Below are 10,617 nucleotides of genomic sequence, written 5' to 3'. Positions count from 1 at the left end.
GATGATCTGGGCTGAGCCAATCATCCTTCCCTGGCCTAGCTGCAGCCTCCCAGCCCCGGGGCGAGAGGCCAAAATGAGGGGGCGGAGCCCATCCGGACGCACACTGAGCCGACTCAGCCACCCGCCCCGGCAGGCGCGAGCTCCCGAGATTTCAACACCACCTATCTGAGCCAGGACAAAGGTGTCTTCCGCCTCCCCAGGCCCTTTGCACAGCAGAGTGGGGGACAGCAGGGCAGAATCAAGAGGCTCTGAGCCTCTGCCCACCAGCTGCACAGCCCGGCAAAATTCAAGTTCAACCTCCAAGAAATCCAAGTTCTGGATGGAGACAAGACTTCCAGAAACAAAGAATCCAACCTTGCTGGGGCCGACTAGGTCCGATTCTGAAGATAAAATTCCCAGCTGAGGAGCCAGAGTTCAGATAGGAAGCAGATGGAAGGGGTCAAGCTGGGGTGGAGGGCTGGGGGCAGTGCAGGCAGGAGAAGAGAGAGCTGGGTAAGCGCTCTGGGTCCCCCCACAACTTACTGAGAGCTGCTAGAGAAAAACACTGATCTACATATTAAGGCAGGCCCGTCAGAATAACACCATTATTCATTCAACAGAATGAAAGGTAAAAGCCCGAGGGTGAGCTGAGATCTCGTTCAAGTTGTGAAAGGTAACAACTGGCGGCCCAGAAGGTAAGAGCCCTGGCTGCTCTTCAGAGGACCTGGGTCCAATTCCCGGCACCCACATGGCAGCTCACACCTGCCTGTATCTCCACTTGCAGGGCTTCTGACACCCTCCCACAGACACACATGCAGGCAAAACGTCAAATGAACGCAAGATAAAGATTTTTTTTTTTTTTTAAAGCATGAAAGTAGAAGGGAGACAAGCTAGGTGGGGAAATAAATGGGGCAGGGACAATAACAGGTAATGGAGAGGGATTATGTCCCAACACATCACAGATGTATGAAATATCACATATGTATGAAATGTATGTCTAACAATAAGACCCACTGTTAGGCAGGATTGATATGTGTTAACTAAAAACACTAAAAGGGAGAAGCAAGATGAAAACCATCATTCATGGCCTCTCTGCTTCCTGACTTCAGATACACCGTGAACAGCTGCCTCTATCACTGCCACCAGGAAGGGCGCGCTCTTCTTGCTTTTATTTTTTATTTGTTATTTATTTATTTATTTATTTATTTATTTATTTATTTTTATATATTTGGGTTTTTCAAGACCAGGCTTCTCTGTATAACAGTCCTGAATGTCCTGGAACTCACTTGGTAGCCCAGGTTGGCCTTAAACTCACAGAGATCCGCCGAAGGCCCATTCTCTGAAACTGTGAGCCACAATCACGCTCCCCTCCTGAAGCGGCCCCCCTGGGTATTTTGTCACAGCAAGAAAAGTAGCCAATGTGCAAAGATGGCACCGAGTGCAAAGCTGGCACCGAGAGCGAAGAAGCCAGTGGTGTGATCAATCTGCTGCGTGGTTCACAGGCTTTGGGCCTAGCATGCAAGAGGAGTGAGGATGAGCTTGGAGCTTCTATCTAGAAAAGCTCCAGAAGCTGTGAGCAGAGAGTGATGGGCCACGATGGTGGGAGTTTGGACAGTAGCGTGCCAAGAGGTGTGTGGACAGTGGAGGCTCAGTTCATGAGGTTTCAGCAGAGATCAAAACTCCTTGGGGCCGGGCGGTGGTGCGCACGCCTTTAATCCCAGAACTCAGGAGGCGGAGGCAGGTGGGTCTCTGTGAGACTGAGGCCAACCTGGTCTATAGTGTGAGTCCCAGGACAAGCAGGACTACACAGAGAAACCCCCGTCTAACAACAACAACCTCTCTTGGGAACTGAGCTAGAGGTCGTTAGTGTTGTAATATGGTAAGGAATCTTGCTGCAGGGCTGGAGAGATGACTCAGTGGTTAAGAGCACTGGTTGCTCTTCCCAGCACCCACATGACAGTTCACAACTGTCTATAACACCAGTTCTTGGGGGAACCCAATGTCCTCTTCTGGCCTCAAAGACACCAGCATGCATGTGGTACATAGACATACATGGAGGCAAAACACATACAATGAAATGGAAAAAAAAAATTTTTTTAAATAATCTGGCTACATTCTGCCCATGTTGTGAGAACCTGAGTAAAGCTTAAAAAACAATGGACTATTTGTTTGACAGAAGAAATTCTAAGATGTGCTGCCATTCAAGCTATGCTGTGGTTACTGTTCAATGCTCTTATCTGGGTACACAGTGAGCAAGTAAAGCAGAAAGTTAAAAAAAATAAAAATAAAAATAAAAAAAGCAGTTTGAATAAGAAGGAAGCATGCAAATTTGAAGTTCAGTAATGTTAAACGATTAATGCCATAAAAAGAAATCTCACACTTATGTTAGTCCCACAGGATATGTCCTAGTGCAAGGTCCCAACCATGAATGGTTCCAATCTATTTGTGGGCCAGTGGGGTGGCTCAGAGGTCTGATGAGGTTAGTCTGGTGCCGTGTGTCCAGGACAGAACGAGTGTTATTCTCCAACCTCCTCATATGTACCATACACATATGTACCTACACACATACAAGAGGAGGGGGAGGGGAGGAGGAGGAGTGAGAGAAAATTTTATATATGAGGAATGTTGCTGAAGGGAATACTTACTGCAAAATGGCCACCTAGAGGGGTTTTCCTAAAGTTAACCTCAAAGGTACATAGAGGTCACAGCAGCTGTGGTGTAGACAAATTGCTAAACTGTCTTATTAAATAAAAAACACGGAGCCGGATATAGGGGTGAAAACCTGAGAGATCAGGGAAATAGGGAAAACCACAGCTAACCTTACTCTGCAGCTTCCAAAAGGTGAGCTATTTCCTGTCTACCCATGCCTATGTGCCTTGCTGTTCTGCCATCTGACTTGGTCTCTCTGTCCAGCTACATCACTTCCTCTTCCTGCCCAGCTCTGTCACTTCCTGTCTATCTGTACAGACCTACAGACCTCCATGGTTAACTAGTGTTGGAATTTAAGGCATGAGCCACCACGCATGGTTCTGTTCCCAGTGTGGACTTGAACTCCCATAGATCCAGACAGATGCCTGCCTCCCAAGTGATAGAATTAAAGGCGTGTGCTACCATTGCCTGACTTCTATGTTGTGGCTGGCCTTTTCCTCTGATCCTTGGGTAAATTTTATTGGGAGACACAGTATATTGGAGACACAATACATCACCACAGCTGTGGTCCAAGAAAGGTCCAGGAGATATCTCAAACTGACAGCAACACTTAGCATCTTCTATCTGGCAATTCTTTTGTAAGCTTGAATGATGCATGGGGGGAGGGTGACTTATACCAAATTTCCAGAAATCAAAATGCCAGAAAACCTCTGAGGCCAAGAAATGTGTGTCCAGGTAAGATTCCCCGCTGAGGGAGGGCATGAAAGTAGATTACTTAAAACTGGGAAGATGGCCTGACAGTGGTGGCGCACACCTTTAATCCCAGCACTCAGGAGGCAGACCCAGGCGGATCTCTGTGAGTTTGAGGCCAGCCTGGTCTACAGAGTGAGATCCAGGACAGGCACCAAAACTACACAGAGAAACCCTGTCTCGATAAAACAAAAAAAAAGTGGGAAGATGAAGCCGAAGTTCCAGTGGAAACCATAAGATGCTGGAAATATCAGGACCATTGAGTGTCTTCTGAGGAAAGCTTCATGCACAGAGTGGAGGGACTGAGTGAGCATCAGTGGGCAGGGCTGGAGAAGCAGGATTGCCGGAGCCTGTATGAGTCAGTCACAAGAGCCAGCGCTAGATGTAGATGGAGCTGAAGTTGTGTGCTTTTCTCGATGGCTTTTCATTTCGTTATACTCTCATTTCCTCCTTTTGTAGTGGGAAAATGTGTCATTGTGTACTGGAAGGATGCAACTGGCTTTTTTATTGTATAGGGATGAAATTCCCATTAAGAGATTGTCTTGATAGCCAGGCAGTGGTGGCACACACCTTTAATCCCAGCACTTGAGAGGAAGGTGGGTCTCTGGGTTCGAGGCCAGCCTGGTCTACAGAAAGAGTTCCAGGGCTATATACACAGAGAAACCCTGTCTTTGGAGAGAAAAAAATGAATTTTACATTATGGGATGAAAATGTGACAGTTGGGGCTATGGGTGGAAAGTTATGATTCAAAGTGCTATGTGGAGGGAAGAGATAGCTCAGTGGTTAAGAACACTGGCTTCTCTTCTAGAGGACCTGGGTCTGATTCTAGTACCCATGTAGCAGTTCACAGCTGCCTGTGACTCCAGACCCAGGAGATCTGACGTTGCCTTCCTCCATGGGACACACGTGGTACACAGACATACATGGGGGCAAAACATCCACATTCATTTAACTAATTAATTGAAAATGAAGTGCTGTGGTGGACATGTTGAGTGATACTATTCCTGGGAAGATGTAAACAAGTGTCCACTAATCTCAGACAGGGAATCAAAGATAGACCAAAGATACTGCAAAAGTTCAACCTGGTAAAGCAATAAGTTTGTTGAGATTACTTACAGAAGTGTGGGTGAGGGGTTACCTGCTGTGGAATGTTGTTCTGTATGCTGTGAATATGTATTGCTCTGATTGGTTGATAAATAAAATGCTGATTGGCCAGTAGCCAAGCAGGAAGTATAGGGAAGAGGCAGAGGCAGGTAGAGCTCTGTGAGTTCAAGGCTAGCCTGGACTACCAAGTGAGTTCCAGGAAAGGTGCAAAGCTACACAGGGAAACACTGTCTCGAAAAACCAAAAAAAAAAAAATCTTGGGCTGGAGAGATGTATTGAGTTCAATTCCCAGCAACCACATGGTGGCTCACAACCATCTGTAATGAGATCTGGTGCCCTCTTCTGGCCTGCAGACATATGTGCAGGCAGAACACTGTATACATAATAAATAAATAAATCTTTAAAAAAAAAAAAAAAGAGCTAGTCAGTAATAAGCCTGAGCTTACTACTAAGTGATTATTTTATAAACTGGCCTCGAGACTGTGGTGGCTTGGCAGAACTGGAGAAACTTTCTGACCACAGCCACCTACACAAGCAAGGATGGCTGAAAGAAAGTTGCATCATCAAAAACACATCCCAACATGACGACCACTCACAAAAGCTGGAAACCTTAAGCTCACTATATGTACAACTTGAAGACAGCTCAATAGATCAGAGAGTCACTCCACTATTCTTACAGCTTATATCAGCTTGAAGAGGGGAGGGCCTGGAAAATCTGGTCAGTTTCTGGGACTTCCTGAAGCTGTTGAGTTGTTTACTAAAATATAATTACATCTGTTTCTCTTTTCCCTTTCCTCTTTCCAACCCCTAACATGCACACACACACCCCTTGTTCTCTCCCAACTTCATAGACTCTGGCCTCTTTTCTTTTAACATGTATATGTATATATATATTCCTACATGTCTGTCAATGGATGTGTTTGGATGGTTAAAAGACATGTGCTATATAAATACAATGGAGTATTACTTACCCATAGAAAAGTGTGAAATCACATTGTGCTCAGGAAAATGGACAGAACTGGAAATCATCATGTTAAGTGAAAGATAAACATCACATTTACTCTCCATTGTAGGAGCTAGGAAGAAAAAGACACGAAACAGATGGAAGGCCATTAAGAAAGAGCAGAATAAGGTGGGGGAGGGGTAAAAAAAGGTAACAGCAGGGAGTATGACCCGTGTATATTACATGAGTGTATAAAAATATCACAGTGATATTAATAGGCACTAAAGAAAGAGATGCACTTTTTTTTTTTTTTAATAATCCAGATACATCCAACATGCAGCTAAAGGGCCACATACTGCTCCCAGGATAGCTCTGAGTGTCCCTAATACAAAATCATAAACTTATTTAAATCATTATAAGATTTGATGGGAGGGGACTAGAGAGATGGCCCAGTGGTTAAGAGCATGTGCCACTCTATAGAGAACTTGAGTTTGGTTCCCAAGTCAGGCAGCTCCAATGCTTCTGCACTCCAAAGGTATCTGCACTCACATGCACATACTCACACACGTAGACACATCTTTAAATGTTCTTAATTTTTTTTATTTTTTGGTGACTTGATTATGTTTCTTGAGCACCAGCTTCAAAGGTGTGACAATGTCATGTTGAAACATCAAAATATTATACACCTGAAGCCATCTGTTCACTGGTTCTCTAGAGAACCCTACCAATTCAGGGATGACTCCTAATTCCTCTCTTCTAGAATCTGGGCAGTCCCAAAGACATCTTCAACATTGGCGTTCATGTCACAGACAGTGTACAGTTTCCTTCCAATCCCATTGGACTACACAGTCTTGGCCCCAGTGGGCACTGTAAGAGAAAGCCCCAGCAGCCCCATGGAGAGGCCATGTCTGAAAAGACAAGACACCCAGCCATGTCCACCATGAGAGTCAGCCATCTTGGAAATGGCTCCTTCCCACTTGGATGAGTTGCTCTGGATAAAGTTCAATAGAGTATAGAAAGCCAGCCCTGTTGAGCCTTCCCCAGAATATGAATTTGTACACTTACAAGAAATGTCCCACACTTACTGCTTTTTACAACCAGCCAGGGAGGGAGGGAAGAAAGTGAGGGGAAGTTTGCAATACTCCTTAACACATGGCTATAATGGACAGAATGAAGCGTTTTAACACCTACTCTATGACAGAATGAAGGCAGACACATCAGCTATGATGCTTGGGGTAATTTTGTCAAGGAACCCACTGCTGTAAACACCCCTCACGAATTCTCTGACCCTTAGCAGGCTGTTAGGAAAGCAATGAGCACCTGGCTTGGGATCAGACAGACCAAGGTCAAGGCTGGGCTCTGCCACTCACCAGCTATGTGTGACTTGAGCAAGTGATTTACCCTCTAAGATCAAATCCCTCCTTGGTAATCAGGATACAAGAATATAACTAGGGGCTGGAAAGATGGCTCAGAGGTTAAGAGCACTGACTGTTCTTCCAGAGGTCCTGAGTTCAATTCCCAGCAACCACATGGTGGCTCACAACCATTTGTAATGATCTGGTGCCCTCTTCTGGTGTGCAGACATCCATACAAACAGAATACTGTATACATAATAAATAAAATAAATCTTAAAGAAAAAAAAAAAGAATATAACTAAAGGAATCGGGGGAGACAGCCAGCATTATGTCTAGTGAGTTTGAACCTGAAGACCCTGATACAAGGATTCCAGGTCAAAGACTGGGTTTCAACTGCCAGGCATCTCTTTGGGAGGAGATCCCAGGAAACACCAGAAACACTCCATGGGAAGTGGGATGGGAAAGGGAGACAGAAGTTAAAGGCAGCTTGAAGGGAGTTTGCACTGTGGACAACCAGTGCTCAGCTCTGGACAAAGGGCAAGGAACACGAACCTCAGAGTCATTTCTGCCAGAGTGAAAACCTGGGACTGCTCCTAAGGACTGTGTCTCTCTGGAGTGTGAGGCCTGGAGCATCAAGGTTGGAGGCTAGGGCAGAGAGCTGAGACACTGACCACGGCGCAGCTGCTGTGGACAGTTGCAAGCACGGTGGTGTTTCTCTGCTTTGCCGCCAACACATGCACACATAGTCACATACACACAGAAACACACACATACTCATTTACACACATAGACGAATGTTCATGCACATAAATGTGTGCATAGTCCCTGAGATTGTGCATGCTGTTGCCTAGACACATTCAGGGTTACAGGTACACACAAGCAAATTGGCAGGTGTTCATACATAAACATGGGAATTCTTGGAAGAACTTTTTAGACTGATGTCTCTGGCCAGCAGAGGGAGCCTCTTACACATATACAAGAAGAATAGGGTACCTCCTCTGCAGCCTCGTTGTCTTAAAAGGATCAGCCACTGAAACTGCAGTCCTGGTGTAAAATTCATACATTTTAAAAGTCAGTCACACAGACTGTGTACACATAGGCCTGAGGGTATACTACACTTGCAATCTCAACATATGAGAATGGAGACAAAAAAAAAAAAAAAATCCAGTTCAGGGTCATCTTTAGTGGCTAATATAATTCCAGGCCACCCTGAGCTAATAAGAGCCTATCTCAAGAAAGAAGGAGGGCCATAAAGATGCAGCAGCCCCCTGAACTCTGGCGCCATCCCTCCCTTCCTCCTCTCCTTTATTCGCCCTCACAAGGTTTATAAATTTCGAGCTTGATTATCCTGTAAGACTCATGGTACCAGGGAAAATTGAGACGCGAAGAGGAGCAATTCGGTGCCCACGGCCACCTCTAGAGAGTGGTCCTACCAGCGTTAGATCTCACAGATAGTGGCTCCAAGTTTTTGTGGTTGTTTTGTTTTGTCGTGTTGCTAGAGGGCGACAGAATTGCATAGGAGAGAAGTGGAAAGGTCTTGAGAAATGGTGAGCGTTTGGAGCCCCTCCATCGTGGCGGCGACGAGGGGGCAACAGCACCACCGAGAGCCACGTGGCCTAGGTAGAACCCGCGTCTGCCAGTTTATTACTCAGCCCCAAAGTACAGCGGATAGTGGATGCGGGCCGACGATCCCACAACATGCCACCAGGCGTCGCCCCAGGACACATAGCGGTGCTGCCACTGTCTCCAAACTCAATTTAGCAGATCTTCCAGACATCTGCTGACTCCCAGTGATACAGAGGCTTGGGAATCCCACCACACAGGAATCCTGAAGGATGCTGCAGGAAAGGATCTGCGCTGAGACCTCAAGATAAGGGTATTGAGTCAGTTGCTTCTGTTAAATGAGATAATCGTCTAAAAAGATGTCATCTAAAAAGATAATCGTCTAAAGATAAGTCATCTAAACTGTGGAACAGTGCGTGGATTAATGAGAGCATGTGGAAAGACAACTGAGCCAAGTGACAAGAGCCTTTTCTCTTTTCCTGGCGGTGGCGGTGGCGGTGGCGGTGGCGCAAGCCTTTAATCCCCGCACTTGGGAGACAGAGGCAGGTTCGAGGCCAGCCTCGTCTACAGGGCGAGATCCAGAACAGGCACCAAAACTACATGAAGAAACTCTGTCTCGAAAAACCAATAGATAGATAGACAGACAGACAGACAGACAGACAGGTAGATAGATAGATAGATAGATAGATAGATAGATAGATAGATAGATAAAAATTTAAACAACTCGAGTTCAGTGAGTTCAGTTTGGCCCAGGTGGAGACCCAGTCTCAAGAAAGCAAGAGCTGAGGATGTGCTTGCCTACCTCTGCCAAGCCTTGGAAGAGCACACAGGAAGCATTAAGTCTCACCTGAATCTCATTATTACGTTAACTGTGGACAGCTCTGCACCTGGGTGTGTGTGCATTCCAGTGCACACACACACACACACACACACACACACACACACACACACAAATGTAAGGACACACACATGCACACACAAATGTAAGGACACACACATACTGGGGCACTCAGTCTTCGTTGGGGGGGTGCTGTTTCTTGTAACATAGGCATCAAATTCAAGTGCAATGCTCAACCAGATGAGCTATATTCCCTCCACCACCCCACCCCACCCCCACAACCCTTTCGTCATTTCTTGACTTTTTTTTTTTCCTGAGACACTCTTTCTATGTAGTCCTGGCTGTCCTGGAGCTCCCTATATAGACCAAGCTGGCCTTGAGCTCACCTGCTTCTGCCTCCAGAGTGCTTGGATTAAAGATATGCACCACCAAGCCTGGCTTCCTAAGTCTTTAAATGCTATCTAAACACTTAGACTTCCAAAATGTGTGTTCCAGCCTGGAATCCACATTCAAAATCAAGAACTGTTCGACAGGGACACAGCTCAGTGGTAGTTTGCCTAGCACGCACAGGACCCTAGATTTGATTCCCATCTGCATACCATCCTTCTAAGATCCTGTTTCACATCTCAAAATCTGACACCCTGATCCCACCACTACCATCTCCTCCACTCTGCATCCCTGTGTCTGCCTGTGGCAGGTCCAACCTTGTCAAGAGATTGAGCCAAACTTAGAGCCCTCCCCTTCTCCTGAACCCCACGTAAGGCAAACCTGCCAGAACTTCCTTGAATCTGTCACCTTAATCACCTCTATAGCACCATCTTGACTCAGCCATCATCAGGACCTCCATTCAACACAGCAGCTGTTGTGCCCCACACTGTTTGGGTCCCTCCAGAGCTCCTCATTTTTCCCTCATACAAGAAGTTAACATCTGTATAGTATCCTCCAGCAGGCTTAGTGAATTTGCTGATTTCTTTACATATCTATTGTCATTTATCATCTTGCCCTTCGATGTCACCTATGCCAAGGCCCAAATAAGCATGGCTCCCAGCAGATGCCTAGTAATATTGGATGAGTTGATATGGTCAATACCATCATTGCCCCAACTTTAACATTCTGCATGTCAGCCTGGCTCACTGATCCAGACCTGGTTTCCTCCCTCCTTCTAGTCTCCGCAGCTAGCTAACTACCCCGATCCAGGGCCATCCTGCCTGGGTCTAATTTCCATCTTTCCCGGGACCCTGACCCACAGTGCACCCCCACAAGCCCCCTTCATTCTAAGTCTGATCTAACCCTTCCCTGCCCCTGTTCACCCCTTCCAAGGCTCCCTGTTGCTGTCTGCTCCGGTCCACTACCCTTCCTCTGCTCTGCACCCACCACCCAGTTTCTAAAGCTCTTCACGCTCTTCTCCAACCCGGGCCTTTCTGACACTCTTCCCT

This window comes from Onychomys torridus, chromosome 21 (genome assembly GCF_903995425.1).
Source record: "Onychomys torridus chromosome 21, mOncTor1.1, whole genome shotgun sequence".
Lineage (NCBI taxonomy): Eukaryota > Metazoa > Chordata > Mammalia > Rodentia > Cricetidae > Onychomys > Onychomys torridus.
This window is presented reverse-complemented; position numbering follows the sequence as displayed.